The sequence below is a fragment of the Papaver somniferum genome, chromosome 7, assembly GCF_003573695.1.
Source record: "Papaver somniferum cultivar HN1 chromosome 7, ASM357369v1, whole genome shotgun sequence".
Taxonomy (NCBI): domain Eukaryota; kingdom Viridiplantae; phylum Streptophyta; class Magnoliopsida; order Ranunculales; family Papaveraceae; genus Papaver; species Papaver somniferum.
The window spans coordinates 230008771-230028357 of NC_039364.1; the positions used below are offsets into that span (position 1 = coordinate 230008771).

Consider the following 19587-nt stretch of genomic DNA (forward strand, 5'->3'; position numbering starts at 1 on the left):
AGAATGATGAACCATCAAAATGGGATCCTGCCGAATGCTGAACTGAGCCACCGATTCTGGAACGGCAGACCTACAACAAACAAAAGGCTTTAACATCACTGAAAAGTGAATATACTATATGGATGTACAACAATCAGACAAGCACTATCATATAAGCACCTTTTACTACCAGGTGAGTTGAAGTATCAACAACCAAGTATATAGTACAATGGATGAACATCATCGTCATCATCCTCTTGAGATGCTACTGCTACTGCACCTTGTTTTTTGAATTCTCTGCAAGCTTTCTTAGGTTGTCTAAGTTATCAGGCCCTGCAAACAAGTTAAGAACTTCTTCAGACAAGATCCCAGATGCCATTAAAAGATTTAAACGTAAACTAACCCTCCTTTACTCATAAGAAAATAGGAACATAGAAAAGAAATTTCATAGAGATGTAGTTAAACATACCCAATTGGTCGATGATTCCTGGGACGATATCTTGCAATTCTGCGTCACAAAATTACAAGTATTAGGTGACCAAATGTTGGCAGGAAATCGGGTGTTCGAATATTTCGTCACTTAAGGCATTACAGAATATTCATGCACGAAACAACACTAATAACTGAAATATATACAGAAAACTCGCATTTGAATAACCAATAAAATAATGAAGAAGAAAGTGAAAAATCAGAGGATCATATAACTAATGATGCATTCGTTAGTATGGCTTGCTTACAGCTGATGCACCGATTGGCCAACAAGGCAACAACCATGGTGGAGTAAAAGAATTGACATATACATATAGACATAGATGTCAACCAAATAAACAGAAGGAAAGCATATACATGAGTAAATAAAAAGAATAAAGGATTACTTTTTGTTTGAGGAAACCAGAGGCGATCCATGCGTTAGAAGCGATTGAGGCTTGAACTGAGCAGAAAACAGTATACTCCTACATTATAACAAATACCAGGAATCATAGCAAAGCAATAAAGTTGACTATATGCTGCTGGGAAACCTCCATTATGGTTACCTGGGTTCAAAAATTGGATAACTGAATCATCCTTGAAAATGTTGACTTCCTCAATAGCTGGGATCGAGTTCACACCTAACTTTCTTTAGAGTGCTTTGGAGCCTTTTGTCATCTGTGGTAGCAGTTTTGTGTACAACCTTCTTTTTTCTGTGATTAAGAGCAAAAAAACAAAAACAAAAAAAACAGGACAACAGAATTAATGAGCACATGGGTACTGGAAAGGATCTCCAAGTATATTGTGTGCAAGATAACTTACCATCTGCTGAATTTGTAATGGAAGGGATCTCGAAGTATGTTGTGTGCAAGGTAACTGACCATCTGCTGAAGAAGGGTTTGAACCTGAGACAAATGAAAGACAAATCAATTTAGACTTAAGCTTATCTGTTGTCTGTTGAAGAAGGAACATCATCTTTATTGAAGCACTACTTGTCCATCACAAAGGTACACAACCAAACTACCTCAAATGGGATGGAAAATATGAAAACTCCAAAAGAAAAGAAAAAATAGCAGATTTAGAACTTCATCGAGCAGTAGATTATCATTGACTGGACTCAAGCAAAAACTTAGCATAGTACACCCTACGAATAAAGGAAACATGTATTTCTACTTTTTTTAAAAATACCCTTACAGTTACATGGCATAAAATGCAAACAAGTCTATATTTTGCTGATCCGTAACATTTTTTTTCAAAAACTACATCTTAATTCTTTCTAATCGTACCATTTCACCAATGGGATAATTATCTTCCATAATTCATTGCATGAAACTTAGCATTTTTACTTTCTTACTTAATTGTAAGGGAAATTAAACATGCCAAAAGGCCCAGAATAGTATTAGTGCTAATTTACAAAGACGTTCCTAGCATTACTTCCACATTTAATGTCAGTCTGTCACTGAGAACAGGTGTTGAGCAACAAGCCTAGCCCGAACCTGGAACGCTATAACACTTTTCCAAAATTCTTACACTCCTACAGAATTTTGGTAAGATAAAAATTGATACATTTCTTCATTCCTGTCCCAAAAACTAAGAGAAGCACCTCTCTTTGTCACTAATTCTAGTTACGTTCAGTTAAGTTCTCAGCTTTAACCAGCTAAATTAAACATCATTTTCAACATAATCATGTGGACAAAAGTTTAAGAGCTCTATGAAAAATAACTCGCTAGTGTTCATAATTCATACACACAACTAACTGAATATAAATCTTACCCTTAACTGAAATGAATGGAAGAAAATGAATATAAATCTCACGCTTGACTGTAAAGAACATACAGATGGACCCATTGCCCTGCATCATATCAAGAGATGAGCAAACAACATCTTTCAGTAAAATGATGCTTACCTGTAAAAAAACAACAAACCTTACAAAGGTTACAAGTAATTCATAACTAACAACAAAAGAAATTCCATGACTTGGTATTACACGGGTGTAATATCAAAACAGACGGTAATAAATAAATGGGAAAGATATTTATATGCTATTTAAGTATCCAAATCTAAATGGGAAAGAAAGAGGTAAACAAGCTATATATAAGCTTTACAATACTTGGATACCGAAGAAAGAAAAGATCTGGTTTTTATATATAATCCGATTAGGCGATTATAGACGGAAGGTAACAACAGCAATGGTACCTGAAGCAATTCATTTAACCCCGTCAACTTTGGTTGTCCGTCTATGATACTGTGAAAATCAATGAACAGAAAGAAAAAAATGCCAAAGAAAGTCAGGAAGTCAGAATCAAATACTTTGTTACATCAAGATCTACAAACATAAAAAGACGAGGGATATCACCATTGAACTATGGATTACAAAAAATGCATCAAAAATGGAAGATACATTGGGCATGCACCAAATTGGGAAGTGAACTCTTCAAGCTCATCACCCAAGTTGGGAATGCTGAACCAAGGTAGTTGCAGATTCCAAATCTTTTAAGGTTTGGATGAGGTTCGAGGCCTTCTAACACTCCAAAATCATAGCCATAATCCTTGACTTCAGAATCATCAATAAGAGCTATCCGTTTTTTTATAGACATCACTACAGCTTTCACCATCCCTCCAACGCAATTTCAAGCTTAAAATGTTCGGTTTTTCTTTTAGACGCCCTCCTTCGGCTTCTTCTCTGTCGCGGACATTTTTCAAATGAAGAATTATTAATTTACCACCAAGGAGATTTAGGCCTCCCAACTCGATATGCATCTCCAACAACAAACACCGGTAAATAAGTGAGGGAACTTTCTGGCATCGGAGGAATGTTCCAAAAACCACATCCGACGTTGATTATAAGATGTCTTAGCTTAATTAATTTTTTCATGTCCTGCGGAAGATCTTTAAGCTCATAACAATCTTTTAGAATCGATGTCTGCAGATTATAAAGAGTAGTGATAGAGTTTGATAATTCTGTTAACTTGGAGTCTGAGAGATTGAGATACCTCAAGTGTTTTAACTTGCCAATTGATAATGGTAAATCATTGATCCGACTATAGCTCAAGTCCAGTACACGTACGTAACTTAAGCTTTTGAAAATGTGCAATGCGGAGGTATTGTCCATAGAATTTCGTGTAGTGGATATGAATGTCCGCAATTTCTTTACCTTACACAACGGCTTTGGCAATCGTGAGAACTCCTTCCCAAGTACCAAATTCACACGGCCATATCTGCTGATTTCCTCTCCAACCATCTTGCTAGAAGTTAATATCGAGCATTCAGTCTTAGCAACAGATTGTGCGAGATCGTGTACAAAATCATGCATTTTACATGATTTTACGATTCCAGACTCATTTTTCGTCTCCTCCTCAAAGAAAGAATTACTCAACAAACTATTAAAATAATTATCACCCACGTCTTCCATTTGAACATTTGGTCTTGAAGAGCTAAGCTAACAAACCCTTGTGCCATCCAAAGCCGGATAATATTTTCTCTGTCGATGATGTGATCTTTTGGCAAAAGAGAGCAATATCTAAAACATTGTTTTGAATGTTGTCCAAGACGATCATAGCTCAACTTCAATACCCTTGTATTAGGAAATAATATAGGAGAGTCTATATTTTAGGAGATATTTTGAGAGTTACATTAGGTATGTCTTCAGAATCAAGTCTTGTTGTATAAATAGCTTGATTCTGAAGACATACCTAATGTAACTCTCAAAATATCTCCTAAAATATAGACTCTCCTATAATATAGACTCTCCTAGGGTTTGTACCTTCACGAGCCGGTTAAGAACCCTAACAGAAAACAATGGAGGGTGAAACAGAATCATCCAAAGGGAAAAATATAGAGTGTGATATGCAGAAGAAGAACCCAGTCTACCATCTAGGATCAAGTGATGGTCCAGGTATCATCATCACGCCGATTGTTCTAAAGGGGACTAACTATGAAGAATGGGCTAGAGCCATAAGAAGATCATTGATAGCTAAAAGGAAGTTTGGTTTTGTTGATGGAACAATCACGAAACCTGAAGATAGCGACCAGTTGGAAGAGTGGATTGATGTCCAGTCGATGCTTGTTTCATGGATTAGCAACACGTTAGACTCATCAATTAGATCGAGCTTGGGAGACTATGATGATGCAAACTTGCTGTGGACACAGTTGAAGAGAAGATATTGTGTTGTGAGCGGAACAAGAATCTGTCAGTTGAAAACTTCGTTAAGTGAGTGCAAACAAAAGAAAGCGGAAGGTGTAGCTGAGTACTTTGGGAGACTCAACAAGATATGGGATGAGATGATGACATACATGAAGGTACCTTAGTGCAAGTGTGGTAATTGCACATGTAATATCGCATCACAAGTGAGTACGTTGAGAGAAGAAGACTTTTTGCACTATTTTTTGATTGGATTAGACTCTGTGTATAGTTCCATGAGAGAACAGCTGTTGGCTAGAGACCCGTTGCCATCAACAGATGTAGCATACCAGACAATGGTCAACTCGGAGCGTCTGCGTATAGGAGAAGTAGCTATATCTACAGAGGTACATGACAATGTGATGGCATTCAGAGTGCAATCTGATCAACGTCAGTTTAACAATACATATGATCCTAACAAGCATTGCAAGTACGGTAACAGAGATGGACACTCAGAGGATGAGTGTTTTCAACGTATTGGATATCCAGAATGGTGGGGAGACAGACCTAGAGGTGGAAGAGGATCTGGTAGAGGAGGCAAAACCAATGGCAGAGGGCGTGGTGGCACTAACTTTACCAGTGGTAGAGGAGGTAGAGGACAAGGTGCAGGCAACCAGGTTCGAGCGCACAACCTTCACATATCAGATGCAAGGCAGTCAGGTGGAGCATCCTCATCAGAAGCGTCAGGTCTGACTGGAGTCACAGCAACACAGCTTCAATAGGTGCTTGAGTTTTTAAACTCCAAGAAATCCACGCCTCAACTCCAAGGTAAGAAGAATAAAACTGTGTGGATTGTAGACACGGGGGCAACAAATCATGTTACATATAAAAAGGATGACATGATAGAGATAAAAGATATAAAGGCATGCAATATTGGACTTCCAGATGGGAATTCTGCATTGTCTAAGAAGATAGGAACTGTTATTCTACCTGGGGGATTGAGACTAGAGAATGTGCTTTATGTGCCTCAGATAACTTGTAACTTAATCTCGGTTACACAACTTATTGATGAGAAAAGATGTATTATCCAATGTACTAACAGTTTATGTCTTATACAGGACCGGTTGACGAGGAGGATGATTGGAGTGGCTGAGAGACAAGGTGGACTGTATATTTTCTGTGGTGTGCCTCAAGTTGAAGTTATGGCTGTTAATGGAGATACGTATGAGCTATGGCATCGGCGTATGGGACATCCTTCAGAGAGAGTGTTGCAAAAGTTACAAGGAATGAGTAGGTTAATAAAGAAGAATAATGATGCTTGTGACATCTGTCCACGAGCAAAACATCATAGGAGTAGTTTTGCTAGTAGTTTCAGTAAATCCAGTTGTATTTTTGAGTTGGTTCATATAGATTTATGGGGTCCGTATAAGACTCAGTCATCATGTGGAGCACATTATTTTTTAACAATAGTAGATGATTTTTCAAGAGGTGTGTGGATTTATTTGCTTCGAACCAAAACTGAAGTTGAACAGACATTTCTTAACTTCATTGCTCTTGTGAAGCGTCAGTTTAATAAAGAAATCAAAATTGTCAGAAGTGATAATGGAACTGAGTTCAATGCATTGCGTGGATACTTTAGAACCAATGGGATAGTGTTTGAGACATCCTGTGTCGGTACACCACAACAGAATGGAAGAGTTGAGAGAAAACATCAACATATAATGAATGTGGCAAGGGCTTTGAGATTTCAAGCCAATTTGCCAATAAAGTTTTGGGGGGAATGCGCATTGACAGCTGCGTATTTAATCAATCGCACGCCTGCACCTATTTTAGATCATAAAACTCCGTATGAGCTTTTGTTTGGAAAATATCCCCCATATCATCAGTTGAAGGTATTTGGATGCCTGTGCTATGTGCATGATCAAATTAGTAGAGGGGATAAGTTTGCGAGTAGAGGAAGAAGGTGTGTCTTCCTTGGGTATCCGTTTGGTAAAAAGGCATGGAAAGTATATGATTTAGACATGAAACAATTTAGGGTGTCAAGAGATGTCGTATTTTTTGAACATCAATTTCCATTTAAGACTGAGGCTGTATCGCGTAAGATGGCGACTGAGAGGATGCAGTCGAGATTTAATACTTCATCTGTGACTGATCCGCAAGGTGTATTGGCTGAGAGGCTTCAGTACAGTCCTGATGAGTACTGGAGTGATGATGAAAGCAGAGAAGGAGCTGTATTAGCTCCTCATGGTGGGGATACAACTGAGACGGACAACGCTGGAGTTTCAACTGAGACAGGCAGCACTGATGGTTCAGCTGAGACCGAGGATGCTGATCCTTCTACTGAGACTAAAGGTGCTGGTGTTTCAGCTGAGTCCGAGAATAAGCAGCATGAAGAAAATGTTGCTTCTCGCAATAATGTTGTCGTTGATGGTGAGATGGGTAAAGGGAAGCGTCAGAAGATCCCTTCTAGCAGACTAAAAGGATTTGTGACACACACCATTCGAGAAAACAGTCTACCTCATCCTCATTCTACACAATCATCATCCTCAGGTACGCCTTATCCTTTGACATATTATGTTAGTTGTGATAAATTTTCTGCTGTGCATAAGAAATATCTTGCAGCTATAACAGCTGGATCTGCACCACGCAACTTTAAAGAAGCCATGAAGCATCCAGGATGGAGGAAAGCCATGGAAGCAGAAATCCGAGCTTTGGAAGAACAAGGTACCTGGGAATTGCAAGAATTACCGCCGGGCAAGAGAGAACTAGGAAGTAAATGGATTTACACGGAGAAGTATGATGAAAATGGGAAGTTGGTCCGATTAAAAGCACGCTTGGTAATCTTTGGGAATCATCAGGTTGAAGGATTGAATTACAAAGAGACATTTGCACCAGTTGCAAAAATGACAACGGTACGTACTTTTTTAGCTGTCGCAGCAGTTAAACATTGGGAAGTATATCAGATGGATGTACATAATGCATTTCTTCATGGAGACTTGGAGGATGAGGTGTATATGAATATACCACCTGGATTTGCTAAGGGTCAGACACATATGGTGTGTAAAATGAAGAAATCATTATATGGTTTAAGACAGGCTCCTCGTTGTTGGTTTGCCAAACTATCAACAGCCTTGAAGAAATACGGCTTTAGGCAAGCATACTCGGACTGTTCTCTTTTTAGTATGACCAAGGGAGACATACAGCTTAATGTCTTGGTCTATGTAGATGATTTGATTATTGCGGGGAATAATCTAGTGGAGATTCATACATTTAAATCATATTTGGGACAATGTTTCAAGATGAAAGATTTGGGAAAATTGAAATATTTTCTCGGCTTGGAGATAGCTCGTAGTAAACAGGGTATTTATATATGCCAGAGGAAATATGCATTGGATATTATCATGGAAACGGGTTTATTAGGAGCTAGACCTGCTGAGTTTCCAATGGAGACTAATCATCGTCTGGCTTTGGCGCAGGGAGATTTGTTTGTTGATGTTGAAAAATATAGAAGACTAATTGGTAGACTGATTTATTTGGCAGTGACTAGACCTGATCTTACATACTCGGTGCATACACTGTCTCAGTTTATGCAACAACCGAGAATCGAACATTGGGAGGCTGCACTTCGAGTGGTTAGATACTTGAAAAAGAATCCTGGGCAAGTCATTTTGTTGCGCTCTGATAGTAACCTGAGTTTGCAAGGGTGGTGTGACTCAGATTGGGCAAGTTTCCCTTTGACTAGACGTTCATTGACAGGATGGTTTGTTCGTCTTGGGCATTCACCGGTGTCTTGGAAAACAAAGAAGCAACCAACTGTTTCGCGAAGCTCAGCTGAAGCAGAATATCGATCCATGGCAGCAGCAACATGTGAGTTGAAGTGGTTGAAACAATTACTTGGTGATTTGGGGGTTCGTCATCCACATGGAATGCAGCTCCTGTGTGATAGTCAATCAGCATTATACATTGCTCAGAATCCAGTTTTTCATGAACGAACCAAACATATAGAGGTGGACTGTCATGTTGTTCGAGATGCTATAGTACAGAAGATTATATCCCCTTCTTACACTACGGCGGTGCAATTGGCAGATATCTTCACCAAATCATTAGGGAAAGCTCAATTTCAAGGTATTTTGTCCAAGATGGGCATTTGTGACCTACATGCTCCGTCTTGAGGGGGGGTATTAAGAGATACGTAGGGTTGGGCTCAAGAATATGTCTTGAGTCCGTTTCCGTACGTAGCAAACTTGAGACCCAAGTAATCGGTCTCAAGTCGGTAGGTTTAGGGTTTGTGTCTTGGAACCCAAGTTGAGTCTTGTATAAATTGAAACATGATGAATGAATGAAACACAGAGAATTACCAAACTTAACATGGTATCAGAGCCTTCAACAAGACTTACATTGATAATAATCTTGGTGTTGCTTTCTCATTAATATTCAAGCTATTTATACAACAAGACTTGATTCTGAAGACATACCTAATGTAACTCTCAAAATATCTCCTAAAATATAGACTCTCCTATATTATTTCCTAATACCCTCCCTCAAGATGGAGCATGTAGATCACGAATGCCGATCTTGGACAAAAGAAATTTAAACTTAGCTTTTGCTAACACTTAAAAAAAATCTTCCAACTTCGGTCCTCATCATAGTTTTTGGAAGTTTAAGGACATTACGGTCCCAATGGAAGTTCAAGGACACTACGGTCCCCCTCGTAGTTTAAGGACGTTTCGTCCCCTTCATAGTTTAGGGACATTTCGGTCCTCTTCGGAAGTTTAAGGACATTACGGTCCCAATGGAAGTTTAAGGACACTACGGTCCCCTTCGTAGTTTGGGGACATTACGGTCCTCTTCGTAGTTTTAGGACATTTCGGTCCCCTTCGTAGTTTAAGGACGTGTCGTCCCCTTCGTAGTTTAGGGACATTTCGGTCCTCTTCGGAAGTTTAAGGACATTGCGGTCCTCTTCGTAGTTTAGGGACATTTCGGTCCTCTTCGGAAGTTTAAGAATATTACGGTCCTCTTCGATTTCTTGGGTAGAATACTTCTGTACTCCTTAGAATTTAACCCATTTTTGTTATTCTCTACAACTCATAGGATTTTAACCTACTATTGTTGTTCTTTCTCTCATCACATCTCGGTGACTTTTTTTTTTTTTGTTCTTCTTCACAACATTTTTGTTGTTTCTTCTTCTATTCTTCTTTGTTCCAGTCACGCTTTTGTTGCGAAAACTGTTACACTTCTTTGGTTTTCAAGATTCTCTCACAATCTTTCTTCTCGTCACGCTTCTGCCACAAGCTGTAATATTGCTTCTTGTTATTTGCTGTTACAAATTTGCCACGCTATCAGATTTCGCAACAGACTTGCAACGTTGTGACATAATTGTCACACTGTTTGTAGGCATTTAAACAAACACCTTCTCTTCACTTTTTAACCTAATTAGGAAACAGACACACAGATTCCTAAACCATCTCTGGCAATCAAGCAAACTCGACCAAGCTCTGCTCCTTCTTTATCGGTCTCTAACTCCGTTCACAGCTCAACGTTTCATCGCTTCCAACCGATACATCCTCCTCCATTCTTCTCTGCTAACAATCAACTTTTCCTTCCCTAGCCATTCATCACGAAAATCATCCAAACGAAAAACAACCATGGCTAGCTGTTACATGTTTCTTCACTTCTTCCTAGTTCTCTCTTCTCTTTCTCTGTCTACAACGACCATTTGAACCACACTAGCAGACTCGTGATACTTCTGTCTCTGTATTTAACTCCAATAAAATGCAGCCAACTTTTTAACTCAAGGCAGCTTTTAACAGCGCGTCCCATGCTTCACCATCGCTGCAATATAAATCATCTGCAGCTCCATATTCTTTTCTGTCAATTCTGTCCATCATTCACCGAGAATTCCTTTATCTCTTCTGGTTCTCAGCTTGTTCTATCAATCAACGTCGCCAACACAGATACAGCTCCATTATCCATCTGCTCGAGTTCCGTCCTTAATATGGCAGCAACCGTCAAGTTCTTTTCACAGTGACTGCTGCAACTTCAAGTTTCTTCACAGCAAATCCATCAACTAGTAACCAAACTTCCTTTTCTTCTTTCTTTTCAGCTTGTAAATCGAACTTTAAACCTTTTCTCTTTCTTTTTAGGGTTCCAACTTGGACCCAAAACTCCACGGACTTGACCTCTAACCCAAACCATCTGGGCTGCGGTTTCTTTTCATTAGACCCTGTGGTAACTTGTGAAGCCTGGCTTTGGCCTTGCGGGAAACACAAGTCACGTACAGTAGTAACCTTGCTTTCATGATATCATCTTCCTTCATCTGGAAATCAGTTTCTCCCTGTTTAACTCGTGCTCGATGAAGTTCCGCTGGAGACAGCTCTATTTGTTCCCGCAGTAGATTTCTTAACAGTTTCAATATCTGCACCAGCACGTCTGGCAGCGTTAACAGCTTTCTCACCTTTCTTAGCAGCGGATATTGGTGCCTTCTTGCAAATCACAACTGGTTCTCAATCTTGTGTGAATCCTGACATCTTTCTTCTTCTTCTTTGGGAGTTTGTATCTAGGGTTTCTTCGTTTTGTTTTAGTAGACGGAGCTTTGTGTTTGTTGATAAGCAGCAGTATCTCGTCTACCATGTTTTCTTGGCATTAATAATATGACCTAAAATCTATTCTCATCATGAATACAAACGACTTCAAGTTTCTACTTCTTCACCTGGCTTCTCGGCTTCAAACTTGTCACAATAACCACCCAATATTTTGAGACATCTTTTGTTAGCTCCGAACTCTAACTAACAAAAATCGAACACAGATTCTTTTCTCCCTATTTATTGGGCTTGCATATTCTTTACCAAAACACGGCTGATTATTATTATTATTATTTTCTTCTTCTTCGGTTCTTCTTTTTATGACTTGCAAACTCTCTGATTTCTCTTCCTCTCCTCTCTCCCTCTCACCTTGCTCTGATACCATGTTAAGGATCGAGCAAGAGAGAGGAGAGATAAACGCGAAAGCATAAAAGATTACATTGATAATAATCTTGGTGTTGCTTTCTCATTAATATTCAAGCTATTTATACAACAAGACTTGATTCTGAAGACATACCTAATGTAACTCTCAAAATATCTCCTAAAATATAGACTCTCCTATATTATTTCCTAATACCTTGCAATCTTCAATTCGCTTTTGGGTAGATTCTAGGCCAGGTTCCCTAAAGGTTGCCCAAGGAATGACCATGAGTAGCAAATGATCACTTTTTATTTTTCGCAACGTGATTGTTAATTATAAAATTCTTCCAGTGGTGGTGTTCTAGGATTAAATTACACAAGTGTACAACCAGGGAGTGTACCATGTATGTGTGTTAAATTGGTCGTGTCTGGTAATAAAATTTTGTTGTGTGAATGTAGAAATTTTAACTAGTTCATATGATTGCATTATTCATGCAGGCAGTGAGGAATCTTTCGTCCTACATCTGAAGGTCATGACTTTCGGGGCCTTGTCAATCAATGACATTTCAGCCCTACCCAAGGTAAAATCTTGGGTCTATGTCTCTGATTTTGGATAAGATCAATGAAGTACAGTATAAGGATCATTATTCAATAAAAGAATTGTATTTTTTTTTGTTATCCTGTAGGTGCAAGAATACCTTATTCATGTAACATTTTCCTTCATAGTGTTTTAGTTTTCAAGTTGCTCAATACTCGATTAATGATAATTAAAATAAAATAACTACGGTCGAAAACAGCTGCCTTGTAAGTAAATCCATGGGAATAAATATAATGAAATCTTCAGTTAGAAAGAGGCATCATGTACCACTATCCTCTCACGTTCCGTCGTCCTACTCCAAACATTAGGAACGTTTTGTGCAGATCACATCCATGCATAACCTAACTTTATATCTATCTAAAGTTATAAAGCCAAAATATCTTTCAATCTTTTGTTTATCTTGCGGCATGTAAGATTTATCCTGCACATGATGTCTTAATGAATGTTAGATATTAGAATTTTTACAACTACACAATCAGTCTCCTAATATTTTCTCAGGCCGAAGTTCTTCGACAATGGGTTCTTCTACGCGTTAATTAGAACACAAGTAATGACATATTTTTGATTGAATATCCATACGTAATTGGTTCCCAAAGTGATGTATGTATTCACGAAGAGTATTTGAACTTGAATTGATTTATAATAGCGTCAATGATATCTATACATTTTTTTGATCGGTCATGTACTTTTTATCTCCTCTTGCCGATCTTGTTTAATGGGTATTTTTAACTTTTGTCCATATAGTTTTGATCAGCTCTGTTTCTTCAGTAGCTAGGGGACAGTAATAAAGTAAATAAAATTGAGGGAGATGCATGGATATAAGACTTTTTGTATAATACTGGTTCCTACTTGTGTCGAACAAGGGACAGACAGAGAGGTGATATGGACATCTTGGGGTTATAACGTTTGTTAAGAGAAAAAACCAGTCTTACAGCAATGTACCATCATGATGGTTTCGCTTGAGTAACGGGTGTAAAGAGACGAGACTACTAGGTTTAGGTTAAGAACTAGAGAATAGTTTAGAAGAAGAGATGACACTGAAAACAGAAGATGAACAATTGTGATTCTTATTCGATGATGATAATTGATCAAAGTACAACATATATATATACAGGGTTCCTTGAACAACAAGGAGTCTTGTTTCCTAAAAACATCAGATTTCCTAATATGAAATAAGCTAAATATCTTGGTCAACAGGGTTATGCGTGTGTTATTATACACGTACCAGACTATGTGCTAACACCCTCCCGCAAGCGTAACGGGTTATTCTGAACCGTTAGCTTGAACCTTAAAAAACAAAATCGATCCTTTGATAACGGTTTTGTGAATATATCAGCAATTTGATCCTTGGAGGATATAAACCTGACATCAAGAAGTTTCAAAGCAACTTGATCACGAACAAAATGATAATCAATCTCAATGTGCTTCGTTCTTGCATGAAATATAGGATTGACAGTAAGATAAGTTGCACCAAGATGGTCACACCATAGAACAGGAGGTGATTGAGTAGAAACACGAAGTTCTGAAAAAAGTGATTGAATCCACATAATTTCAGCAGTAGCAATTGCAAGTCCCATATATTCTGCTTCAGTACTAGAAAGTGACACTGTTTTCTGTTTACGAGCACTCCAGGAAACAATATTACCACCCAAGAAAATACAATAACCACTAGTAGAACGTCGATCTTCAAGAGAACCAGTCCAATCTGAATCAGTATATGCACTGAAAGATAACTGTAGAGAAGGAGATGGTCGAAGAAGTATACCAAAAGTAGACGTGTCTTTAAGATGACGAAGTATACGCTTTACTAGACCCCAGTGAAAAACGGTGGGTGCATGCATAAACTGACATACCTTATTAACAGCATATGCCAAATCAGGACGAGTAAATGTCAAATATTGTAAGGCTCCAACAATGCTACGATATTCAGTAGCGTCAGTTAATAAGGTACTATGATCAGAAGATATGTCCCCAGAAGTACTAAGTGGTGTGTGAATAGGTTTAACACCATCCATTTTTGCACGAATAAGAAGATCATGAGCATACCTTTGTTGAGAAAGAAACAATCCTGAGGGTGTACGAATTGCTTTAATTCCAAGAAAATAAGACAAAGAACCAAGATCTTTAATTGCAAATTCTTGTTGTAGACGATCAAGAGTGGATTTAATACCAGTAGAATTGGAACCTGTAACAATAATATCATCCACATAGACCAGCAAATAAATAGTACCATGAGCACCGTTGTAGATGAATAGAGAGGAGTTACATTTCGAAGTGACAAAGCCAATTTGCAGCAAAAAGGTACTAAGTCTGTGGTACCACGCACGAGGAGCTTGTTTGAGGTCGTAGAGAGAACAGTGTATCTTGCAAACATGCGTAGGAAAACGAGAATCCGCATAGCCCGGTGGCTGTTTCATATACACCTCTTCTTGAAGTTCTCCATGTAAGAAAGCATTATGTACATCAAGTTGACGAATTTGCCAATTGGAAGACAAAGCCAATGTAAGAATAATATGTATAGTACATGGTTAACAACCGGACTAGACGTTTCAGAGTAATCAATTCCCTCTTGTTGATTATAGCCTTTTGCAACCAAGCGAGATTTACGACGTGCAATTGTGCCATCAGGATTGCGTTTGATACGAAATACCCATTTACATCCAATAACATTCGTAGAAGGATCATATTTTACTAGTGACCACGTACTATTTCGAATTAAAACATTGATCTCGTCATCGGAAGACGTACGCCATTTTGGATCTTTATGAGCTTGAGAAATACAGGTAGGCTCAAGAAGAGAATCACATATCAGTGCATACTTCGAATTTGGTTTAAAAATGCCATCCTTAGCCCGAGTCACCATTAGATGTGTGACAACAGCAGAGGCAGGCACAGAATTCTGAACAGGCTCATTTAGAGCTGAATTAGACACCGTAGTAGACACATGACTAGATTCTGGCAGGTGCATAGGTGAAGGTAATGTAGTAGACTCTGGCATAGACGTTGTCGGCTGCAAAAAAGACAACTGTGTAGCTTCGGAAGCAGGAGCTGGAGACTGCAAGTTGGTGACAGGTCTGGGAGAAGAAATATTGCTGTCGGCCGAGTCTGACACGCTGATGATAACAGATAATTTATGTAGGGAGAGAGATAACAATCTCTTCACGGTACACACTTTAGTATCAAGTTAGATCAGAACACCAAAGAAATGAGGCTTATTAATATACTCTTATAATAAGGAAGAGCTTTTTAACTAAGTACTAACTAATCCTCCAGTGAGATACCAAGAAATAAAGTCGAATTTAGAACTAGATATAGCTAGTAATACCATGAGATCTGAGTAGTCAATAGTTGTCGGGGCTAGCATATTTCCCGGCGCTCATGAAAAGGAAAAGAAAAGTCAGGTAGAGTGTGTTTGGTGACGAAGATGGTGGGAAATTGTAGACTTGTAGTTTTGGGGTTCTCTTTATAATTAAGGTAAGGGTCATGCTTTCTATCTGTTTATCTTTTTATTCATTCTCATAGATAAGTGTTCTTCTGTTGTAGATCTATATTTCCATTCTATTTGGTCGGTTATCCTCAATTTGTTTCATAATTGCATGCCTTTGTTTTTTTTGTCTCTGTTTGTCTCTTAATTTCTTAATTCTTGAATTTGTTCATATTTTCCTTATCAGTCTGTCCATCCCTGTGTTCATTATGGTGTCATGTTATCGTATCTTTATTTTCAACTTCTTTTGTTGAAATTCCATTGTGTTTTATCATGGAATTGATTGATAATAGTGCTTCTGGAATTCCATTGTGGTTTAGATGGAATTGATTGGTAGAGTTGAAGTAGATCTGTTGGTGTTGTTCTGTTTCATGGTTCTGGTGTTGCGAAATTCCGGCAACGCTGTAGCTTGCTGTTTTCTCAAGCTAGTTCAATTTTTTAACAATGAAGAAAAAATAACAATAAAAAATATGATCATAAAAAATGGAAAACTCCAAGGATGATGTAACTGGTGACGTTAGTTCATAGGATGGAACATTTCAGACGAGTCTTCCTTTTAATGCTTGTGGGTGACGGTTGGTGATTTCTATTTGAATAATTTGTTGAATATTTAATTGATTTCCCTGTATTCTTGTAAATTTTGTAAACAGGAGGCATGCATGATTTGAAGTCTTATTTAGCCGAGGTTGATGTTTTAGAATTCTTATATGATCTCCTTTTTCAAAAAAATGAATAAATAAATAAAAATGATATCATCTTTAATTGTATTGGTTTTCATAGTGTGTCAATTTGTTTGCGTGCTTCCATTTTATGAGTCCCCGTAAGTTGTCGTTTTTTTCGTCTTTTTTAACCCCTTTCCCACCATCCTAAACCACACATAAATCTTGACGATGGTCCAAGAGCGCACGAGCCCAAATACATACATCAGCAATTAACATACAATCCTAAAAAGGCTTATCGCAATTTGTCCCTTCTAATTCAACTCATCCAAAACGCTCAACCAAGCACAAAGTCATTCTAAGCCCAATATGAACATTCTAGCCTGGATTGCCAACGCATCAACAATCAAACTTCAATACAACATCTACAAGATCTAGTATCATTGCACAAACCCGAGATCCTATTCCTTTCAGAAACTTTAGAAAATGACCGACATATGTCAAATCTAGCTAGATCACTTCAATTCCAAAACCTAACCTCCGTTCCCAAAGTAGGTCGTAAAGGTGGACTATGTCTTATGTGGAACAACCTAAACATTCGGGTTTTACTCCAGTCTCAAAGTTACATTCACGTCATTATTACTCCACCAGCTCCGACACAACCATGGATTTGCACAGGCATCTACGGTCCTCCTCATCCACATGCAAGAACATATTTTTGGCAAGATTTCGCAACAATCTTACCAAATCCTAACAACTCAACTCCTTGGCTCCTGATAAGAGATTTTAATGTCATAATGGACCAATCAGAGAAAAAAGACGGCAGACAAGTCACATATAGTCAGATTCAACCGTTCCTAACAATGATAGATCAAATGGGTTTCATCCATCTAGGATTTAGAGGAGATCCATTTACGTGGACAAACAACTAATAGGGTCAAGACAACATCATGGAAAGACTTGATAGAGACATTGCAACCCAACACTGGCGCACATCGAACCCTCATGCTGGAGTCACCCACCTTCCACGGATTGCATCGGATCACGCACCCATCCTGCTACACACCAAAGCAATTGACTGGCAAGGCCAAAAAAATTACAAGTTCGAGCATCTATGGCTGATACATCCACAACTCAAGCAAATCATCAAATCCGCATGGACACAACAAAGCGACTCAGACTCTTCCCTGGATCTTCAACTCAGGTTAATCACAACAGGACAAACACTAATGGACTAGAACAAGGGCACTTTTGGACATCTTCCAAAATTAATTCGCAATTCAACAACACAAATTAAGATGGCCCAACATCAATGTTCTATTCACATCGAAGAAGAACTAAATTTTTGGATAAATCGCGAGAAGGAGATGCGCAATCATCACCTAACTTTACTTCAATGCCATGCAACATACTGGCAGCAAGGGTCCAGAATTCAATGGCTCCAATCAGGAGACAATAATACAACCTTCTTTCATACCAAGGCAACCATACACCGAAGTCGCAACAACATAAAGCAACTACAGGATCATCAAAACAACTGGGTCAGTGATAAGGATCAAGTGATCCAGATCATCCTCGATCATTTCACCACTCAATATTCAGCCCCAAACACAACTCTGGACGACGAACCCTTTGAAGAAATATCTTCACGATTGACACCTTCATAATGTGACCAACTCTCGGCAGCCGTAACAGTGAAGGAAATCAAGCAAGCGTTTTCTCCATCAACTCTGAAAGTGCTCCTGGTCTAGGTGGATACACCAGTAAGTTTTTTAAAGTTTTCTGGACACCACCCATATTCAATTAATTTCTACGGTTCGATGTTTTTTCGATAATTTAAGCATCCACCCTCTCATGAATCATACAAACATTACACTAATTCTGAAAGTTGACAACCCAACAAAACCATCCCAATTCAGACCTATAAGCCTCTGAAATGTCAGCTACAAAATCATCTCAAAAATCATGTCAATCGTTTACGCCCTCTCCTTCCATTCTTAATAAGTCCATATCAAAGTGCCTTCGTCCCTAAGAGTTCATACATGATAACATCACAATTTCCAGTGAGCTATTTCATCACATCAAAACATCAAAAACCACTAAAAACCCCAAAATAACTCTCAAACTTGATATCCAAAAATCTTACGATAGCCTGGACTGGGGATTCATCAAAAAAGCTTTTACAAAACTAGGTTTTCCATCAATATTTGTGGAATATATCATGCTTTGTATCAAATCAGTAACTTACTCAATCAACATCGATGGTACACCCTATGGATTCATTACTCCTACTAGAGACATTAGACAAGGTGATCCCATATCTTCCTACATATTCATTATATGTGCGGAAATTATATCGACAAATCTTGCCAAACTAGAGGCAAAAAAACTGGCTCAAGGAATCCGGATATCAAAAAAGGCACCTCACATCCTACACCTAATGTATGCAGATGATTTGCTCGTCACATACATAGCTACCCAGGAAAGTAACAACCACCTTCAGAGAATTCTTCAATCATACGACTCTTCAGCTGGTCGAATTATCAATGCAGCAAAATCAACCTTCATTCACCCCCAAGGCTACAACAACAACACATAGATACTCTTCACCATTTCTTCTACATGCCAACCACATCAATCCCGCCTATATACTTAGGAGTTCAATTCAAACACGGGAGGACCTCACGTCACATCTTCGAACCACTACTCCAGCGTTTGGCACGCAAAACTCAAGGATGGATAAAAAAATGCCTTACCCTTGCAGGAAGACTAGTCCTAATAAAAACCTCTTTAACACCAACCTCAAATATCCTCATGCAAACACAACTTTTCCCAACCCATGTTCACAAACAAATTGATCGATCACTAGGAATATTTTCTGGGGTCACGATTCTTCTGTCCGAAAACTTCACCCATTAGGATGGAACAAGCTAAACAAGCCAATAACGGAGGGAGGGTTGGGCGTTAGGAAGAGTACTCATCACAATAAATCTCTTTTCATGAAAAAATTTGGAACATTCAAGACCAGCCACATTCCATTTGCTCAAGCCTCATTAACGAGAAATACCTCCACCATCAGCCTATATTGCAAGGTATAATTTCAATACCCAGTACTGCAAGCCCTCAATGGAAACAAATGGCATCTCTCATACCTACTGTCAAAAATCATATATTTCACCAAATAGGAAATGGTTTAGATACCCCTATCCAAGCTAATTGGATACCTCACTTTCAAAAACTTGATCCATTCTAATGCGACCCTATTCAATATGTCGCATAATTAATCGATCTCATCTCCCATAACTGGAATCACGATCAGCTAAATATCCCACCCAACA

General features: G+C 38.5%; 1 long non-coding RNA gene across 1 annotated transcript; it reads left to right on the top strand.

Moving 5' to 3' along the window:
• The first annotated feature begins 15216 nt into the window (after window positions 1-15216).
• Window positions 15217-16357, top strand: LOC113293459. Its single transcript, XR_003332318.1, has 2 exons — window positions 15217-15580; window positions 16241-16357. It is a non-coding gene; the product is annotated as an uncharacterized LOC113293459 (long non-coding RNA).
• Window positions 16358-19587: the final 3230 nt, after the last annotated feature.